Consider the following 20,959-nt stretch of genomic DNA (forward strand, 5'->3'; position numbering starts at 1 on the left):
TTGAGGCATGCACACATTGGTTTACGTTCAGAACTGTAGCCCACATCAGATACTTGAGATGAAGACACCAGAGGAGGCTTATTCTGGTAAGAGGCTAGATGTTGGTCACTTCATGGTTTTTGGGTCATCGGCATATTGCCATGTGCCAAATATGCACGAAAGAAGCTTGAGCCAACAATAGATTTGGGGATATTTGTGGGGTACATTGATAGACCTCACAACTATTGGGTGTACTTGCCGACTAGCGGGATGATAGTAGTTCACAGGGATGTCAGATTCAATGAGGAGAAGGCCATGTGAGTTTCCATTGAGAGGGAGCTTGAGCTACATGTAGATGAGGATATTTTAGCTCCTAAGGTTGAGGAGCCTCAGATTGATGTGGAGTAGCCACATGCAGAGTATCCTGGAGCGGAGACATCCACTCAAGCAGAGTGCCGTTCGCATTCCAAAATCTTTTGCTTATAGATGTGTTAAAGAATTACATGCATAAATTGTAGCTTAACATAGAAAACTTAATGTGCACATGAGAGAAGAGGAGAAACACATAAAGCATGAAAGAAAACAACAAGACTTCATAACGGAGTTCATCCGACTTGGACTACGTCTCTAGGCCCTGCTCGATCAATGGGGAGGCCCTCATTCATTAAGTGGCATGAGAAAGAAGAGTACAAGAATCCGTTAAAAAAAAGGAGTTTTATACCTCCATACTGAAAAATGGCAGAAAATTCAGAACTCTAATGGAGAAACAGACAGTGCCATTGCATTCGTGGCGTCGAGAAGTGCTGAAACCATATAAAATTTGTCAAATTCTAACAAAGTGAAAATTCGGCCCTCCTGCAAAATTTTGCCTCGAACTGCGTGCATTGCCTCCTCTGCCTGGGCGCACTGATAAACTGTGTTTAAATATAACTTGGCCAGCGGATTTTCCCAAGTGGCGGTTAGCTGAGTTGGTTTAGGGGTCCGGTTAATATGGAGGAGGTCGGGCGGTCAAACCCCGCCTCCTCCTTTTTTTATACGTTACCAACAAAAATGTTTTTTTTTTTTTTTTTTTTTTTTTTTTTTTTTTTTTTTTTTAAATTAAAGTTTGGTTGGGTCGGGCCCACCTTGGGTGGCTCGCCCACTGTACTTTCCTCCCGCTCCATGCATTAGTGGCTAGCTGTTTGTTGGAGGTTGGGTCCCGCGCCTAAGGGCTGGCCCACCTTCTATGGCAACACCCGCACCGTGCTCCAACGGAGGCCCGAGAAATGTGGTTGTGGGGTGGCGGGGTCATGGCCGCCCACCCCTGTTTTGGTTGTTGGTTCCGTGGGAGGGGCCAAGGGTCATGGCTCGCCGCTCCACCAATATTTTTTATTGATATGCGGATGGGAATTGGGGTGGCGAGGTTGGTGGCCCGCCACCCCCCCTTTTTTATATATTTTTTTGTTTTTAAAAACAAATTGTACAATTTTTGAAATTCGGTTTTTGACCGAAGGGGTCATTTTAACCAGGAAACAATTTTGCTCAAAATCTGGCTGGAGTTGGCCGGATTCTGTTCGGCGGAAAAAGTCCAAATTGTGCCTTCATTAATCTTTCCTAGTCGTCAAAAGTCAACCCAAATTTGACTACCTCTATCTCCTTCATTCGGACTCGGATTGGAGTGTTGTTAACACCATTGGAATCAGGGTGATGAGCACTTCGATTTGATGTCAAGTTGATCACCTTTCCACCACTTTTAATTTTGAGCTTTTTCCATGCCACTATTTTTGGAGATCCACCTGGATCAATCCTCCCCATTGAGGAGCTTTTGGACCGCCAAAAGCTTTATCAGTCAATTGGCAAGTGATGGAATTGTTCCCTCACTCTTTCTTTTCTAGCCATTTTGCCTTTCTAGGGTGCATCCCCTTGAAACCAACTCGGAGGTATTCCACATCTCCCCATCGTAAAGTCCTGGTTCTTCTGTCAAGGATGATGTCTTCAGGTAACTCATCGAGATACTCTGGTGCAAATTCATCAACTGTAGGAACTATGCCCACCTCCTCGGTGTCCATAATCAATGGTGGCTCATACGGCTTTAAGTTCTCCACATTCACTACATAGTACATTTGCATATATATCGGAAAATCGAGATGAAAGGCGTTGTTTCCAATCTTCTCCAAAATGGTGAATGGACCATATCGGATTGGTCACAACTTTTTTCCTTCTCCCTTCATCCTGTCCTTGCTGATGTGGAACCACACTTTGTTGCCCACTTGAAATTGATGGTCGACTCGGTGTTTGTCATGTCGAGCCTTGTATCGGGCTTGACTTTTCTCTAACTACTCCTATATCGCTTGGTGAATAAACTGGATCTATTGAATGAACCGCTGCGCTTTGTCCCTGTCATCACATTCACTAGAGTCATCTTCCCTTCCAAAGACCATATCAAAAGGGTCTTTTGGCAGGTAGCCAAAACATGTCTCAAATGGTGAACGATGTGTAGATGAGTGCACTGCTCGGTTGTAGGAATGCTACACATATGGAAGATGCTCATTCCACAACTTAGGATGTTTTCCACAATGGCCTCGCAACAAGTGTACCACGATGTGGTTGACAACCTTTGTCTGTCCATTAGTCTGTGGATGAAATGTCATGCTTCTTTTCAACTTGGTGTCCATCATCTTCCACAAGTTGGTCCAAAACTCTCTAAGAAAGCGAGAGTCTCGATCTGACACAATCGATGTGGGCAACCCAAAATGGACCCAAACATGCTGAAAGAAAAGATGAGTAGTTTGCTCTGCAGTGATCTTCTTTTTACAAGGCATTAAAATACACATATTACTAAAACGGTCAATGACGACATACAAATAGTTGTGACTTTTCCTAGACAAAGGCAAACCTCCTACAAAATCCATCGACACACTTTCCCATGGACGACTCGGAATAGAGAGTGGTGTGTAGAGCCCGAGTTTTCTATTATAGGGCTTCAAAACAGAACACATCACACAACCCTTTACATATCGAGTCACAATGTTCTTCATATGAGGCCAAAAACAAAATCTTTGTACATGACACAAAGTTTTTTCAATACCAAAATGACCAGACACAAGGGAGGTGTGGGCCTCCCAGATTACATGTACCCTTTCTCCTGTGGGTATGCACAATTTGCCAAGGTGATACAACAGTTTCCCCTGCAAGTGATAGTTGTCCACTTGTGAACCATGGGTTAGTTTTACATAAATCTCCTTAAAGTCATCATCATTAGCATATTGTTCAGCATAACTTTCAAAAGATAACGAAGCATTATGCAAAATAACAGAAGCAGAAATAGGAGGGCGAGATAGCATATCGGCCACTTTGTTGCTAGTGCCCTTCTTATACTTTATTACCAGATGAAACTGCTGCAGAAAACCCATCCACCTGAAATGACGAGATTGCTGCAACTTGGTCTGTGACTGAAGATACTGCAAGGGCTGATGATCCATATGGATGATGGTCTCCTTGCCAATCAGGTAGTGTTTCCACTTTTTCACACTCTGTACCAAGGCATATAACTCCCTGTCATAAGTGCGATAGTTATCACAGCCTGAGAGAACTTCTCTGAATGGTAACATATCGGTTTCTTTTGCTGCATTAGTACAGCTCCCATGGCATATCCGCTGGCGTCTATCTCGACCTCGAATGGTTGTTGGAGATTTGGGAAGGCCAAGACTGGTGTGGTGTTGATCTTTTCTTTCAATGTTTCGAAGGACTTCTGCTGCTTTCCTCCCCATTGAAAGACTTGATTTACACTTTTCAATGCGTGTAAAGGTGTTGCAATAATAGAGAAATTGGCAATAAATCTCCTCCAATACTGTACTACACCCAAAAAGTTGCGAACCTCGGTTACACTAGTAGGTTTAGGGCAATTTACAATTGCTTCAACTTTAGAAGGATAAATTTTTAGCTAACCATGACCAACAATATGACCTAGGTAAACCAAAGAGATTTTCCCAAACTCACACTTTGACAATTTTACATATAGTTTTTCGTTTTTCAATACATCAAACACTTTCTTCACATAACATACATGTTCATTCCAACTTTTACTAAAGATAAGAATATCATCTAGATAGACAAGAACAAATTCATCAATGAAAGGTCTAAAGAGATCATTCATGACCCTCATGAAAGTGGCTGGAGCGTTGCAAAGTCTGAATGGCATCACCATCCATTTGAACAACCCCTGTTTGGTCTTGAAGGTGGTTTTCCACACATCCTACTCTACAATTCGGACCTGGTGATAACCATTACGTAAATCCAATTTGGTGAAATAGATAATATTCTTTAACTGATCTAATAAGTCATCAATGTGGGGAAGAGGGTAACGATTTTTCACCATGATTTTGTTTAGTGCTCGATAATCCATGCACATCCTCCATTTGCCATCTTTCTTTAGCACTAAGACAATCAGTGAGCCGCATGGAGAAGTGCTCAGTCTGATGACCCCTTGGTTCAATAGTTCCTACACCTTCTTTTTGATCTCCTCCATCTTAATGGTTGACATCCTGTACATGCCAATATTAGGTAAAGGAGCGTCATGTTGCAAATGGATCTCATGTTGGATTTCCTTCTTCGGAGGTAATCCTCTTGGTTCCTAAAACATCTCATCATAGTTAGAAATTAATGCACATAATTCCTTTTTATGCACATGATCACAACCCTGGAAAGCATCAAATAATTCTTCGTCTTTTCCCCTTACAATCATAAGCATGCAACCCTTACTGGAATTCACCAACCTCTTCATTTCTCCTGCACTTACAAGGTTGGCATTGATTTTAGTTTGATGAGCCCTTACAATATATTCTACCCCATCTTTTGTGATTTGGTATTTATTTTCATGACAGAAGAAGATTGCCTTTCTATCATATAGATATGGACTCCCTAACACCATGCCACAAATATCCAATGGTATCAAATCAAGTTTTACCTCATCCACTAACTTAGAAGCAATCACAAATTTAACCTTACACTGCTTAGTTACATTTATTTTTGCTTTATCATGTATCCATCCAAGTGGGTAAGGTTTTGGATGCGGTTTGTTTTCCAAGCCTAGCTTCCTTACCAAGGACTCTGAAATTAAGTTTGCTTGGGATTCGGTATCAAATACAGTTTCTACTTTTGTATGATTTATGATAACTCTAATATGAAATAGCTCAATTCTCTTTCATTCATTAGGAAGAGACTCATCTATTGAACTAGTACCTTCATGTGATTCAGAATTAACATGAGGTGTAAGAGTACCTTTTGTTCCTGCTGTTGTGATTAATGCTTCATCTCCCGAATTGGATCCAATGTCATGCTACACTGTTGCCACCATCTTCTGCTTGCCTTTTCCTCCATACTTCTTTGGTCTCTTTTCTGGGTACTGTTTCCAACAATGATCATCGTCATGACCTTCCTTTTTGCAGTGATTGCAATAAGGTCTTTCTCCTTCATCTTTCTTGGTTGATGTCGTCCTCTTCTCCTTTCCTTTTCCTTTCACTTTGGGTTTGCCATTTGGAGGTTTGAAAGGTGGTTTCTTGAAATGATCATCTCTTTCATTTTTGCCCCTGTTCTCAAGATGAATTGCCTTCACACTGGCAGAGTCAATAGTAGTTGGTTCAAACAATAATAATGAATGTCTAAGGTAACTATGTAATGATCCAATATACTTAGTTACTACTTCAAGTGAGTCAAGTGCAATGCCCAAATTAAGTGCCTGTTTTCTAAATTCCTATGTAAAGATTTGAACATCCTGAAGTATTGTCAATCCATTAAGGCTTTTTGTTTATAACCCAAGGGATAGAATTGTTCCTTTAATGCATAAATGAAACTAGGCCATGAGGAAAGAAGATTACCCACACTCTTACTGCTTTGCAATTTTCTCTCCCACCAAACGAGAGTGGTGCTACTCAGTCGAAGAGAGGCCAACTGAATCTTTGCCTCGTCCTCTTCGATCTGCTAAATCCTGCAGTAGATTTCAATCTGCCTAATCCAGTTATTAAGCTTTTATGCATTACTTTCACCGTTAAACATGGGAAGATCAAATTTGACATCTAATTTAAAGAAAGGTTTCTTAGATGCATCCCTTGAATTTCTATGATGATGGTGATGAGAGGAAGAAGAACTTTCCCTCGTGGAAGGAAAAGGAAGGGGTTCTTCTCCACCATTTCCATGCACTGAACCTTGTTCTTCTGGTTTTCTCTCTTCTGCTTTCTCCAACCTTGAAAGCAACTGACTGACATTCTCTGCCATTGTATAGAAGGTTTTGCGGAAATTGCGCTCCTCTTCATGACAAGCCTCTTCATCTGCCATGTTTCTCCTTTGATGTGCACGCCCCGCTTCGAGATCGAAAGGATTTAGTTTTCCTTCGCCTCTTCGAAGCTTGTTTCTTGTTAGCATACAAACATGCAATTCACATCTAAAAAAATACCTACTCCGATACCACTTGATCCAAAATATTTTGCTTATAGATGTGTTAAATAATTACATGCATAAATTGTATCTTAACATAGAAAACTTAATGTGCACATGAGAGAAGAGGAGAAACACGTAAAGCATGAAATAAGACAACAAGACTTGATAATGGAGTTCATCTATCTTGGACTACGTCTCTGGGTCCTGCTCGATCAATGGGGAGGCCTTCATTCATTAAGTGGCATGAGAAAGAAGAGTACAAGCATCAGTTACAAAAAAGAAGTTTTATACCTCCATACTGAAAAATGGCTGAAAAATGCAGAACTCTGATGGAGAAACAGAAAATGCCATTGTGTTCGTGGCGTCGAGAAGTGCTGAAACCATATAAAATTTGTCAAATTCTGACAAAGTGAAAATTCGACCGGGGGTCATGGCCCACCCATCCACCAATATTTTTTATTGATATGCGGATGGGAGTTGGGGTGGCGGGGTTGGTGGCCTGCCACCCCCCTTTTTTATATATATTTTTTTGTTTTTAAAAACAAATTGTACAATTTTGGAAATTCGGTTTTTGACCGAAGGGGTCATTTTAACTAGGCCACGATTTTCCCCGGAATCTGGTTGGAGTTGGCCGAATTCCGTCCACAGGAAAAAGTCCAAATTGTGCCTTCATTAATCTTACCCAGTCATCAAAAGTCAATCCAACTTTGACTACCTCTATCTCCTTCATCCGGACTCGGATTGGAGTGTCATTCACACCGTTGGAATCAGGGTGACGAGCATTTCGATCTGATGTCAAGTTGATCACCTTTCCACCACTTTGAATTTTGAGCTTTTTCCATGCCACTTTGTCTAGAGATCCACCTGGATCAGAGCTCCCACTTCTCAGCGTAGGCCGAGGAGGTCACCTGAGAGGTACACTGGATACATGGCTCTTACGGGTGAATGTGTTGTGACAGAGCCATCTTCCTTTAAGGAAGCAGTGAAACAACCAGTTTGGGTTGATGCCATGGTGGAGGAGTATGACTCCATACTTCGTAACAGTGTTTTGGATGTGGTCCCAAGGTTGGAGGACAAGTCAGTGGTGAGCTCCCGTTGGATTTACAAGGTAAAGTAAGTTGCAGAAGGTAGTGTGGGGAAGCATATGGCTAGATTTCTGCCTCATGGCTTTTCACAGGTAGAGGGGATTGACTATGATGAGACCTTTGCTCCTGTTGCAAGGTACTTGTCGATCAAATCTATATTGGCACTATCAGCACAGATGGGTTGGAAGATACATCATATGGATGTAAAGACAACCTTCCTTAATGGCATGATTGAGGAAGAGGTGTACATAGAGAAGCTTGAAGGTTTTGAGACCTTTGATCGTGAGTCACATGTGTGCCAACTCAAGAGAGCATTATATGGGCTGAAGTAAGCACCCCGTGCTTGGTACACCAGGATAGATATATACTTCACCAGGTTGGGCTTCATGAAGAGTGAAGTGGATGTGAACCTATACCACATAGTGGTGGAAGGTAAACTGTTGATCATTGTACTTTATGTTGATGATCTCATACTGATAGGGGATGATCAGTTGATCAAGTCTTTCATGGAGGCTCATGCATTAATTTCTTGGCATGGAGGTATGGAAGAGATATGGGGAGTTGTTTGTGTCTTAGGGAAAGTATGCCAACGAGATACTCAAGAGATTCCGCATGGAGAGCGGAAAACCCATGGAGACTCCTCTAGTAGGTAACTGGAGGAAGGAGGATGCTACTTCAGGGGAACTAGTGGAAGCTACTATTTACAGGCAGCTTGTGGGTTCACTCATGTACTTGGTGAAAACATGAGCAGATATGTGCTATGCAGTTAACCATGTTAGTCAAGCGATGGTTAGGCCTACCAAGCTGTATTGGAAGGTAACAAAGCATGTGTTGAAATACCTCAAGGTAACTTCATAGTATGGATTATGGTACAAATGGAAAAAGGGAGTGAAGATTCAAGGCTTCATTGATGTAGATTGGGCAGGGAGTCCATCCGACAGGAAGAGCACATCAGGAGGGATCTTCAATATTGGGTCAGTGACAATTTATTGCTACAACAGGAAACAGAGATTGGTTACACTCATTTCGGAAGAGGCAGAGTACATGGCTGCGATTCAAGCAACATGTGAGGCCATTTGGATGAGGAAGATCTTGGTTGGTTTGTTTGGTTAGTAGATGGATCCAACTGTGATTTACTACAATAATCAGAGTTGTATCAAACTCTTTGAAAATCTAGTTTTTCATGATCGGTCCAAGCATATTGATATCCGATATCATCATCTCAGATATTGTGTATTGAGGCGGATTATGTTGTTAGAGTACATTCCCACGAAGGAGCAAGATGTTGACATTTTGACAAAGGCATTGTCAAGATGTAAATTCAAGTTTCACAAATACTGGATCGAGGTAGTTGATAATCCCTTTCTTGTTGAGAGGGAGTGTTGAGAAATGGCAACAATAATTTCTAATTTAATTTGTCCTTAAATTAAACTGAGAATTAAAATCGAATTCTATTCTCATAGAAAATTGTAAATAGTTAATTGAGTTTAATTAACTTAATTAGCTTAAGAATTTCAAGTTGGAAGTCTTTCTGTAGTCATGTATATGTTCTCCCTAAGTTTTAGGGGTCTCGTATGAGTTTAAATTGAGTCGGAAATTAGATCACTCAATTTACTGAGCTAATTTAAGTTAAATTAGTTCTAAATTGGTTTTGGAACTAATAGAGGACTAACAGTTAGTTGGTGCACTAATGCATCCACTAGTGCTACTCCAGTTAACTGAATATTCCCTCTTGAGAAACTCATGCATGTCAATTCAGAGAAAGACTTAGTTGAGACTAGAGTGCAGGGACAATGTACTATCAGTGGTATTATTTACTGGAGTGTAAATATCATGCATGCATCAGAGATTGATCCTATGTTTGGATTGTGCAGTTTTGGAATCATGGATTCCCTTTAAATACGAGCTATTCATCCTAGGAATAACGCAAGAGATTAGGGTCTTGCTGAGATCAGAATTGGCTAAGTTTTGGCCAAGAGCTAGCTTGTGAGCTAAGAGAGTTGAGCATACTTGTGTGGAATTGTTTTAGTGAGAACAAGCTTTGTATATTCACTCATATTTATGATATATGCAATACATATAGCAGGGTTTTGAGCAGTGGATTTCCCCATATACGTCTTGTGTTATGTTCCATTGATTTATTTTCTTCTTATTCATATTATTTTCATCGATCTATTGGCTTCCACTGGTTGAAAGTAGAAGTAGATTCTTGTCATGTGCTTTAGTACATTGAATGAGCTTATGAATCTACATGATTTTCTACACTTTTAATTTTGTTTCTAAACCCAAAGTAACTTCTAGATTATTTATTAATTAGTTTAATTAGTTTTCTCCAATTCTTTAGTTATTTTTATGATTTGTAAATCTCGGTAGTTGAAGGGACCCAAGGCCCAAGACCAAGACATTTGTTTACTTATATGATTTATAAGTCTTGGTAGTTGGATGGCCCCATGGCCCAAAGGAAATACATTTGTGTATTTCAAATGCAACGAGAAAGTATTTTGATTTGTTATTTTAACAATTTCTTGACTTTTTATTTCAAACCTAAACAACTAGTTTGGGAGCTTACAGTTTGCAATATGTTTCCAATTCAAAATTTTACCAACTGGAATCATATTAAATTACCAAATCTCCTCCCTAATCCTTGGATTTGCCCAGATATGTATCATATATGGATTCTTCATGGATTCATATCTGGAATTAATACAACATTCATTTGGAGAGCCATCTCAACCTTATTTAAATTGTTATGGGAGGAAAAAAATTCCAAATTCATATATGGATGTGACACGACATTTATCTATTTGGACATCTCAATTATATTTCAATTTTTTTAAGGAATGATCAACCTTTCTAATTAGAGTTAAATGATAATCTTCCCAGAAACATGCCATGTGAAGTGGATCCTTGCCTAAAAGCTCAAAGAATCAAATATAGAATTCAATAGTTCAATTACGAGGCCCAAGGCTTACCATTTTGTGGAAAGTGGAGAAGATAGACATGAGTTATTTCATGGTGACCACCTCAGACATTCTTTGATTCTCTTCTTCAAATTCTAACCTGGGAAAGAAAGAGGCTACTTTGATAATCCATACAATGTTTGGCCCTTCTGGTTCTTGATGAACATTCTCAAAGTGTTTAACTGCCGCCTTTGTCGATCCCTTGAAACTTGTTGCTAGAGCCCCATCCTCATTCAACATTCCATATGGTGTTAACACACTTTCTATAATTTACAAATTTTGAAATTATTTATATTTTAACCAACTAGCTATGTTAATCAACCCAAATTATCCTCCACTAATCTATCTCCTTGTCCCTAAGTAGCCTCGCCTCCCTTGTTTCAAGATCCTTCAACTTCTAAACCTCTTCCATATTAAAAGCCCCACTATTAGTCCAAAAGAAAATTTCCATGATCTCATGTTCTACCTCTTTGATTAATTTTTCACTATTCCTACGCCTATCCCTAAAAAATTGAACCATTGCAATGCCTCTTAATTAAGTTTCTCAGGAATAAATTTAAAAAGTATACCTGGCATAAGGTTGCAACATTCAAGATTTAAGACGACAGGGTTGTGATCAGAGGATCTGTTACTGTTAGTCCTAGACCTGTATTTGTCCACTCCTTGTGGGACTAAATATAAAACCAAGAATCTATCATACTCTGAAATTCCCTCAACATCGACCCCGTTATTCCTCCAAGTAGGGGCCAAGGAGATAGTTTCAATATCTACAAGTCTAATTGCTTCAATTTGAAAAAAATGAATAAATCAATAAGTCAACATACCCTAGTAGAACATTGCCAAACTTCCGCTATATTTAATGTCAAATTTAGATCACCTCAAAATGTCAACTTCCCTTCACGAATGCAAAGAACTACAAATATCTTTTCCCAAAATGTCTATTTGTCGCTTTAAGGTCCATATGCATTCAATAGAGTTATATGTGAACTGAAACTTTAATTGAAGAAATTTATGGACAAACCTAAAAACAATAACATAGAAATTAGTTTATATCATTTACAAACTTGAGTTTAGAATTTACATTGCACAATGATGAATTTGCATCAAATGAATTGCTATGGTCAGGATTCCATCATTTTAATTTTATAAATTTAGATATAGAGACCCAATAACCCTCACCCCCCCACTAATTTCCTTAAAATTTGGGGTGTGTCTCAACATGTCCCCATGCATGTTTCCTCACTCTTGTATTCCAAGTCCATGTTCCCATGCATTGCAACTTGCTTCCTTTTAAATTATGCAACTATGGTAAAATTCCACTTTGGACAACTCTTTTGATGGAGATGATGATTCTATTGAATTCCTATTTTAGAGAGGACCAAAACCGACCTAAATATCATCAAATTTGGACAAGGGAAAGTGAAATTATGAAGAAAATCCCACATATGCACATTTGGAGAGGTCGACCCTATAGCAAATTTGACATCCATGGAAGCTTATAAATAAAAGTGACCTAAATCTCATTTGGATATCACCAAGAATCTTCTTCTTCTCTTTTCATTTATTGGTTCGCAAAAGAATGAGGTTGGGACGTCAAAAGAAGTTCGCAATAGTCCAAAATTACATGGTTCGAGGCTCACATCTATTTTAGTGTTTTTGGGTTACAGTTGCTAGCTTGTAACATGAAAAATTAGATCACAGTCCATGGATTGCAGGCTCAAGGGAGCCAATGGAATCCTTTAGTAGCTTGCAAAAATCCTCCTCCATGTGACTGAGAAGTTTGACTCAGATTTGACCATTGACCGAAGTTGACCGCAGAAAAGAAAAGTTATCTCTGATATATTTTGATGCTGGAAACATATTTATAAATTGTACTGGGTTGTTTTGCTAGATGATATTGTATTGGGCTCATTGTTATATCTAATGAACATTTTATGACAATCTAATAGAAGAATAATTTCAAAGGGTTTTCCCCCTCGTGGGGTTTTTCCCTGGTCTTTGACCAAACCTGGTGTCTCTTGTTGATGTGTTGATTGCCTCTTGTTTATCATTGCATTTATTGTTATATCTTCAATTACTATTGATGATTGGGAAGACTAATTTTTATTGGAAAGATTTCTAATTGAAACATTGAATTGGGATAAAGTAATTGATATAACATATAACAATCTAAAAATTTAACATGACATCAGAGCTAAGGTGAAGGACAAGCCCAAAAGGAGACAAGCATTGAATCAATCATATTTGGGAAAGTTCAAGGAGTCAATCTAGTCAAATAAATATGTCTTCCTCCAAGAATGAGAAGTTGGGTGACTCATCCAATTTTGCTACATGGAAAGTCAGGTTGGAGATCATAGCCGATAACAATGATGTTTTGGAATACATTCAAGGAAAAGTACATGAGCCTCCGTAAAATGCTTCCGCTACTACCAAGAACAAGTACAAGAAAGATGAGTTGAAAGCAAAATGAATCATAGATAATGGTTTACAAGATAATTTACTTACATATGTTGGAAATTTGAGGAAGTCTAAGGACATGTATGATAAGATAACTGCCATGTATGAAGTCAACAATTTAATGAAATCATATCCTTGAAAGATCAACTCAACGACACTAAGATGAACAAAGGAGAGTTCGTGCAATCTTACATAATGAGGATATATTGTCTTAGAGATCAATTGTAAAGAGTTGGGGAATCTCTTCCTGATAGGGAATTGGTGATCGTGACTCTAAGAGGTCTCCCTCCTAGTTGGGAAACCTTTATTACTACTATAAACAACAACAATGTCCTCCCATCATTTGATGAAAATATTGGAAAGCTCACTCAAGAAGAATCAAGGATGATATCAAGAGGAAGGATTCAAAAGCATGAAGAAGGAGAGCCCGCTGCATTCATCACTCATGACAAGAAGAAGAAGAAAGGAAAAGGAGGTCCATCAAATTCAAGAAAGCCTCCTCCTCGAAATCCAAATAGAAAGAAGGAATTATTGCACATTGAATGCTACAATTGTCATAAGAAAGGCCACTATGCTCGAGATTTCCCTGAGAAGAACAATGGACCATGCTACAATACTAGAAGCAACAACAATAGGTTCAATGATCAAAGAAGGAGAGATGACCGAATAAATGATCGCAATGGAAGAGATGAAAGAAGAAGAAGAGATGCTCCAAGTGATCATGAAGAAAATCGTGCAAAAGAAGTCAGACTCTCCAGCATTGAAAGTAATGTTGCGAATTAATCTGAATATGTTCTTATTTCTGCCCTTAATAGTTCGTCTCCTATGGATTAGCAGGATAGTTAGTCGGTTGACAGTGGGGCCACTCATCACTTCTCTGGTTATAAGGAAGTTCTCTCTAATTTGGTAGAGAGGGAGCCAAATTTGAAAATTATCCCTGGAGACAACTCCACTCATCCCATTAAAGGTTTTGGGTCCGTCAAATTTCATTTGAATTTCGGGGGACCTATTTTTCTTCATGATGTGATGTATGTGTCAAGATTGAAGAATAATTTGGTATCAATAATATATGCTTTGGAAGACAAAGGGATAAGGGTTTCCTTCATCAAGGGAAAGGTTCTTACTTTGCCTATTGGATCACCTATGAGAGATGCATTCACATTGGAATCAAGATATGAAGGACTTACAGGGTTATCGGAAGACATCTCCTAGCATTGGCTCATGATACTAATAATCTAAGCGAGCTATGGCACCAAATATTGGCCCATATACATTATTATGCTCTTCTGAAATTGGAGAAATTGATCTCCGAGATTCCCAAGGTTCAAGCCCATCATGATGGAGTATGTCAAGTTTGTGCTAATGGAAAGAAGACAAGGGATCCATTCCCCTCTAGCGAGAACAAGACAAATGATATCCTCCATCTCATTCATTATGATATATGTGGTCCAGTGCCCATGCATTATATTGGTGGCCATCTCTACTATATCACCTTCATTGATGACTTCTCAAGAAAGACATGGATATATTATTTGAAGCACAAGAGGAAGCCTTCAAAATTTTCAAGGAGTTCAAAGCTTCGATAAAAAATAAAATAGGGAAGAAAGTCAAAATATTCAGGTCTAACAATGGTGGAGAGTACACATCAAAGGACTTCAGTGATTTTTGCAAGAAGGAAGGTATCAAGAAAGATACAATTGTGCCCTATAATCCTGAACAAAATGGAGTGGCTGAAAGAAAGAACGGGTCTATTATAGAATCTGCCCATGCCATGTTCCATGATCAAAATTTGTCAAAGCTCCTTTGGGGAGAAGCAACAAATTCCAACGTATATGTTCAAAACTAGGTACACATTGGACAACAAGATCCCCAAAGAAGTATTCACAGGTGTCAAGCCCGATGTTAGTCATCTCCATATCTTTGGTTGCCTAATATAATTTCATGTACTGAAGGACAAAAGAAACAAGTTGGAGGCCACTGGAAGAAAAGGTATGTTTGTTGGATATTTTGAAAATTATAAATCATTTAGAATATATATTCATCATCAAAGGAAGGTTGAAATTAGTAGGGATGTTACATTTCGTGGATGCTTCCGTTGGAAAAGCAAGGGACCTTCCTCTGCTTCCTTCTCCTGAGAAAAATGATGATATGGATATTTTAGATGGTCCTTCTATGCCCGAATCTGAGACAGATATTTTTGATGATCCCATGGAGCCCATAGATCCCTTAGATACTCCTCCATGTGATCCTCCCGCCAGGAAGAGGCCACTTTGGCTTCGAGACACATTACAGGATGATGAGAGACAAGCTCCCATTCAAAGATCATTTAGAGAAAGGAAGAAGCCATGCAAGTACCAGGGATATGTTGAAGCCATGAGAACTACGATTCAAGCTAAACCTCCCACATTCGAAGAAGCCATAAAAGAACAAGTTTGGAAAGATGCTATGGCAGAAGAATATGAATTGGTTGAGGAAGCTCTTTGGAGAGTTGTTTGAGTAGGTCCTAGACACTATAGTGATATATTGTGAAAACAAGAGTGGGATTTGTCTAGCAGAGAATCCTGTATTTCATTATAAGTCCAAGCAGATAGAGATCCGATATCACTTCATTCGAGACATGGTGCAAAGAGGAGCCATTAGACTCCATCACATATCGACAAATGAGCATATTGCAGATATTCTCACCAAGGCTTGCATAAAGGGAAGTTCTTGGTCTTCAAATAGCATTTTGGACTGATGGATGTGGCCCCTCCTAATAAGGGGAATCGCTGATCGATGACACTGAGCCAATTCTTCCCCCCTGTTAGAGCTCCCATGGTGTGGAATTAAGATAGAGGATCATGAGGTTGAGGGATCTCTAGACAATAGGGTATCATCCCTATCTGCGACCCATAAGGTTGGAGATGTTGTTCCCCTATCTTGGTATTTACATAGTCTACCCTAATTGGAATCATACCCACAAGCCGAGCTTGTTGGGATTGTCCCACCAAGAGGAGGGGGCATGGGGCATGTGATCCTTACCTTTTGGTAAGTCAGGTATATAGCCCAAGCTCGGATTATGATGCATGTGTTATAACACATGACTCTTGAGAGTCATTTTTGGGAAGATCAGTAGGAAATAAGATGGGTTGAAATGTGCTCCCCTATATCACCTATTGCACGATATGGGGTTAGAGATATTTAGCTCCCCCATGAGATTCCGGGTTGAGATGTACTCCTTGATGTGGTTTCAGATTGAGATATGTTCTTTGATGATGTAGAGGGTGGTAGATTTAGCTCCCTAATGATTCTTCTTCTTTAGATTCAAGAATGTTTCAACAGATACAGTTGAGCAGAGATGGGACAGGATATGACGATAAAATATACATGACATATTGATCGATGATCAAATATTGGCAGGTGGAATTCTACCTAGTTGAGAGGGAGTGTTAAATTATGAAACTATGATCAAATTACACTTTGGACAAATCATTTGATGGATATTATTATTGCATTGAATTCCTCTTTTCGAGAGGACCAAAATTGACCTAAAGATCATCAAATTTGAACAAGGGAAAGTGTACTTCTGAAGAAAAGCCCACATATGCACATTTGGACAGGTCGGCCCTAAAGAAAATTAGACACCCATGGAAGCCTATAAATACAAGTGATATCAAGATAATTTGGACATCACCAAGCATCTTCTTCTTCTCTTCTTCATTGATTGGTTCACACAAGTTTGAGGTTGGGACGACAAAAGAAGTTTGCAAAAGTTTGAAATTACAGGGTCCATGGCTCGCATTTGTTTTAGGATTTTTAGGTTATGGTCACTGACTTGTCATAGGACAAATTAGACCATAGCCACTGGCTTGCAGGCTCAAGGGAGTGAATTGAAGCCTTCAGTCGCTCGCACAACTCCTCCTCCATACGACCGAGAAGTTTGACTCAGATTTGACCATTGACCTAAGTTGACCGCAAACAAGAAAGGTTGTCTCTGATATATTTTGATGCTGGAAATAAATTTCTAAATGTTGTTGGGTTGTTTTGTTGGACGATATTGTATTAGGCTCATTTTACTCTCTACTAAACATTTTATAACAATCTACTAGAAGAAGAATTTCAAAGGGTTTTCCCCCTTGCGGGGTTTTCCCTTGGTCTTTGACCAAACTTGGTGTCTCTTGTTAATGTGTTGATTATCCCCTTTGTCATTGCATTTATTTTTCTATCTTCAATTACGGTCGATGATTGGAAAGACTAATTATTATTGGAAAGTTTGCTAATTGAAACATTGAATTGGGCTAAAGTAATTGATACAACATAGAACAATCTAAAAATTTAACAATGGTTATGGTGGCTCTAGGATCTGAAATCAAAGAGGGGTAACCGGTCAATGGGGTTGTTGTGGCCTCATTGTTTCTTTTTTAAACCTAATGTAACTTCTGGATTATTTATTAATTATTTTAATCATACATGTTTTGTTCTGCTGCAATTCTTTAGTTAGTTTTATGATTTATAAGTCTCAGTAGTTGAAGGACGCCAAGGCCCAAGGGCAAGACATTTGTGCATCAGAAATTATTTAGTGGGTTTTATGATTTATAAGTCTTGGTAGTTGAAGGACCCCAAGGCCCAAAGGCAAGACATTTGTGTATTAGAAACTAGATACCACAAGAAAATCTTTGATTTGTTCGTTTAAGGATTTTTTAACTTCTTTCAAAACTAAACAACCATGTTGGGAGCTTAATGTTTGCATTCAATCTCCTATTGCAAGTTTTCCCAACTAGAGTCATCTTAAGATACTAGATCTCTACCCAGATCCTTGGACGTGCCCAAATATGTATCAGATATGCATTCTTCATGGATTCATATCGGGAAGTAACACAACATTCATCTAAAGAGCCATCTCAACCTGATTTAAATTATTATGGGAGGAAAATTTTCTAGATTCACATCTGGAAGTGACACAACATTTTATCTGATGGGACATCTCAACTTTAATTCAATTGTTGCATGGAAAATTTTAATATATTTTATTAGAAAATTAACTACACCTAACTACACAAAATCTCTGATACTTTACAAACTTGAACTAGTATGTTTTATTATTATTATTATTTTAATGTAGTAGGGCCTTATATATAAGTGATATTTTGGTTTTTTGTGTATGGTGTAAGAATCCAGTAAAACAATCCTATTAACTCATTAGATATTACAAGGTTTATGTTTCTTTTCTCAGAATTAAGTGCAGTTAATTTATTTTGGTTTTGCTTATCACAAGGTGTTCTTGCACTATGTGGAATGAATGATGAACAATCCAAGCATGTCTTTCTTTATTCCTGCAATGATAACTATGTGTGCCTCTACGACTTGCCATAGTAAGTATATTTGATCTTAAGTTTATTATAATAAAATACTCGAGAATGGAAAATCATTTTTGGTCATCCTGAGAATGAACAAGTTGGGCTATGGAATTCATTTTGGCTATTTTAAAAATATTTCAGGGTCAAGGAAATTGTTCATGCACTCATTTATGGAGTTTTCAATGTTAGTTTTGAAATTGGTGCATAGATCATCAATCATGTTATGCATGAATGTGCTCATATTGTCTGCTTTTTGGTAAAATAACATTTACGGGTTTTGTCTCAGGTTTAAAGAACGATGTAGACTGTTCTCGAGAAATGAGGTGCGAGTATTCCAGCTTGGATCTGGTGGATTATTTTTCACTGGTGATGGAGAGGGGGAACTTAAAGTATGGAAATGGGATACAAACACCATGAGAGGTTGAAGCAACCTATAAAAGTTTTGTTGTAATTAACAGTTTCCAATTGAAATGCTACTATGTTCACTCCTCATAAAAGTGACCCTTGTTCATATATGCCACATGTAAAGCTCCTCATGTACTCTTTTCACTTACCATACTCTAACTACATCCACGCTACCATGATCCTATTTGTACGTGGAATAAACTCACATCGACATGGGTATCTCTAGATGGATCCAAGGACAAATTATTCCTTGGTTTTGTCGCTAATCATATTCCTTTCACTAAAACACAAGTAAGTCTCATGCTTAAATCCTTGTGAAGAAAAAAATATATCTTTATCTCATGTTTCACATGCAAAGGTCTAACTAATGGCAACAGATGGATGCAGAGGAGAAGCTAGTGGGCTCCTTGATGCTTATTTTATTTTCAATGTTTATTGCCCTTTGTTAATTTCTAGTTTTAACTTTTGAGTCTTGAATTTAGAGATTGATGGCCTTAGATCATGTCTTGACATTTGAGTAAGTTCAATTTACTATTTTAGACTTCAGTATCTACTATTTTGCTTAGTACTATTTATATTTTAGAATGAGGATTCATGAATTTGCATATATGAACTTCATTTATGATCTATTGTATTTTTTAATCCAAATCTGAATCATGTTTATATCATTTACAAGCTTGAATTTAGTATTACATTGCATAATGATGAATTTGCACCAAATGAATTGTTATGGTTAGGGTTTCTTCTTTTAATTTTAATTTTTATAATTTTAGAGACGGGGACCCAATAACCCTCACCCCCATGAGTTTTCCTAAGATTTGGGAGGTGTCTCAACATGTCCCCATGCATGTTCCCCACTCTTGTGTCCCGTGTCCATGTCCGCATGCATTGCGACATTCTTTTATGGTTATGGTGGCCCTAGTATTTGAAATCAGAGAGGGATAACCAGTGGATCGGGTTGGTGTGGCCTTTTAATTTCCTTTCTAAACCCAAAGTAACTTCCATATTATTCATTAATTAGTTTAATCGGTTTGCTCCAATTATTTAGTTATTTTTATGATTTGTAAGTCTCAATAGTTGAAGGGACCCAAGGCCCAAGGTCAAGATATTTTTGCATTAGAAATTCTTTAGTTACTTATATGATTTAAAAGTCTTGGTAGTTGGATGATCCCATGCCCAAAGGAAATACATTTGTGCATTAGAAACTAGATAGCACAAAAAATTGAAATGCCACAATAAAATCTTTCCATTTGTTATTTTAACAATTGCTTGACTTTTTCTTTCAAACCTAAACAACTAGGTTGGGAGCTTACAGTTTGCAATATGTTTCCAATTCAAAGTTTCCCAACTGGAGTTATTTCAAGTTACCAAATCCCCCCCCCCCCCACCCAAATCCTTGGATGTGCCCAGATATGTATCAGATATGGACTCTTCGTGGATTCATATATGGAAGTAATTCAACATTCATCATGTGACATGACATTTATCTATTAGCCCATCTCAATTTTATTTCAATTGTTGCAAGGAATGATCAAACTTTCTAATTAGAATTAAATGATCCTATAATATTCCTAGAAACACGCCATATGAAGTAGATCCTTACCTAGAAGCTCAAAGAATCAGAGATAGAATTCAATAGTTCAATTATGAGGCCCAAGGCTTACACTTTTTAGTAAAGTGGAGAAGATAGACATGAGTTATTTCATTGTGACCACCTCAGACATTCTTTGATTCTCTTCTTCAAAATCTAACCTGGGAAAGAAAGAGGCTACTTTGATAATCCCTACAATGTTTGGCCCTTCTGGTTCTTGATGCACATTCTCAAAGTGTTTAACCGCTGCCTTGGCCGATCCCTTGAAATTCTTGCTAGAGCCCCATCCTCATTATACATTCCATATGGTGCTAACACACTTTCTATAATTTACAATTTTTGAAATTATTTAGTATTTTAATCAACTAACTATTGTTAGTCAGCCCAATTTATCCTCTACTAATCTATCTTTTTGTCCCTAAGCAACCTTTCCTCCCTCATTTCAAGATCCTTCAACTTCTAAACCTCTTCCATATTAAAATCCCCACTATTAGTCCAAAATGACATTTCCATAATATCATGTTCCACCTCTTTAACTAATCTATCACTATTCTTATGCCTATCCCTAGGACATTGCACCATTGGAATTCCTCTTCTTTAAGCCGCCCATGATTAAATTTAAAAGGTATACCCGACATAGGGTTGCAACATTCAAGCTCTAAGAAGATAGGGTTGTGATAAAAGGCTCTGTTACTGTTAGTCCTAGACCTTTATTTGTCCACTCCTTGTAGG

The sequence above is a fragment of the Pinus tabuliformis genome, chromosome 3_2, assembly GCF_031772625.1.
Source record: "Pinus tabuliformis cultivar Carrire ecotype Pingquan chromosome 3_2, CPIR1, whole genome shotgun sequence".
In the NCBI taxonomy this organism is placed as follows: Eukaryota; Viridiplantae; Streptophyta; class Pinopsida; order Pinales; family Pinaceae; genus Pinus; species Pinus tabuliformis.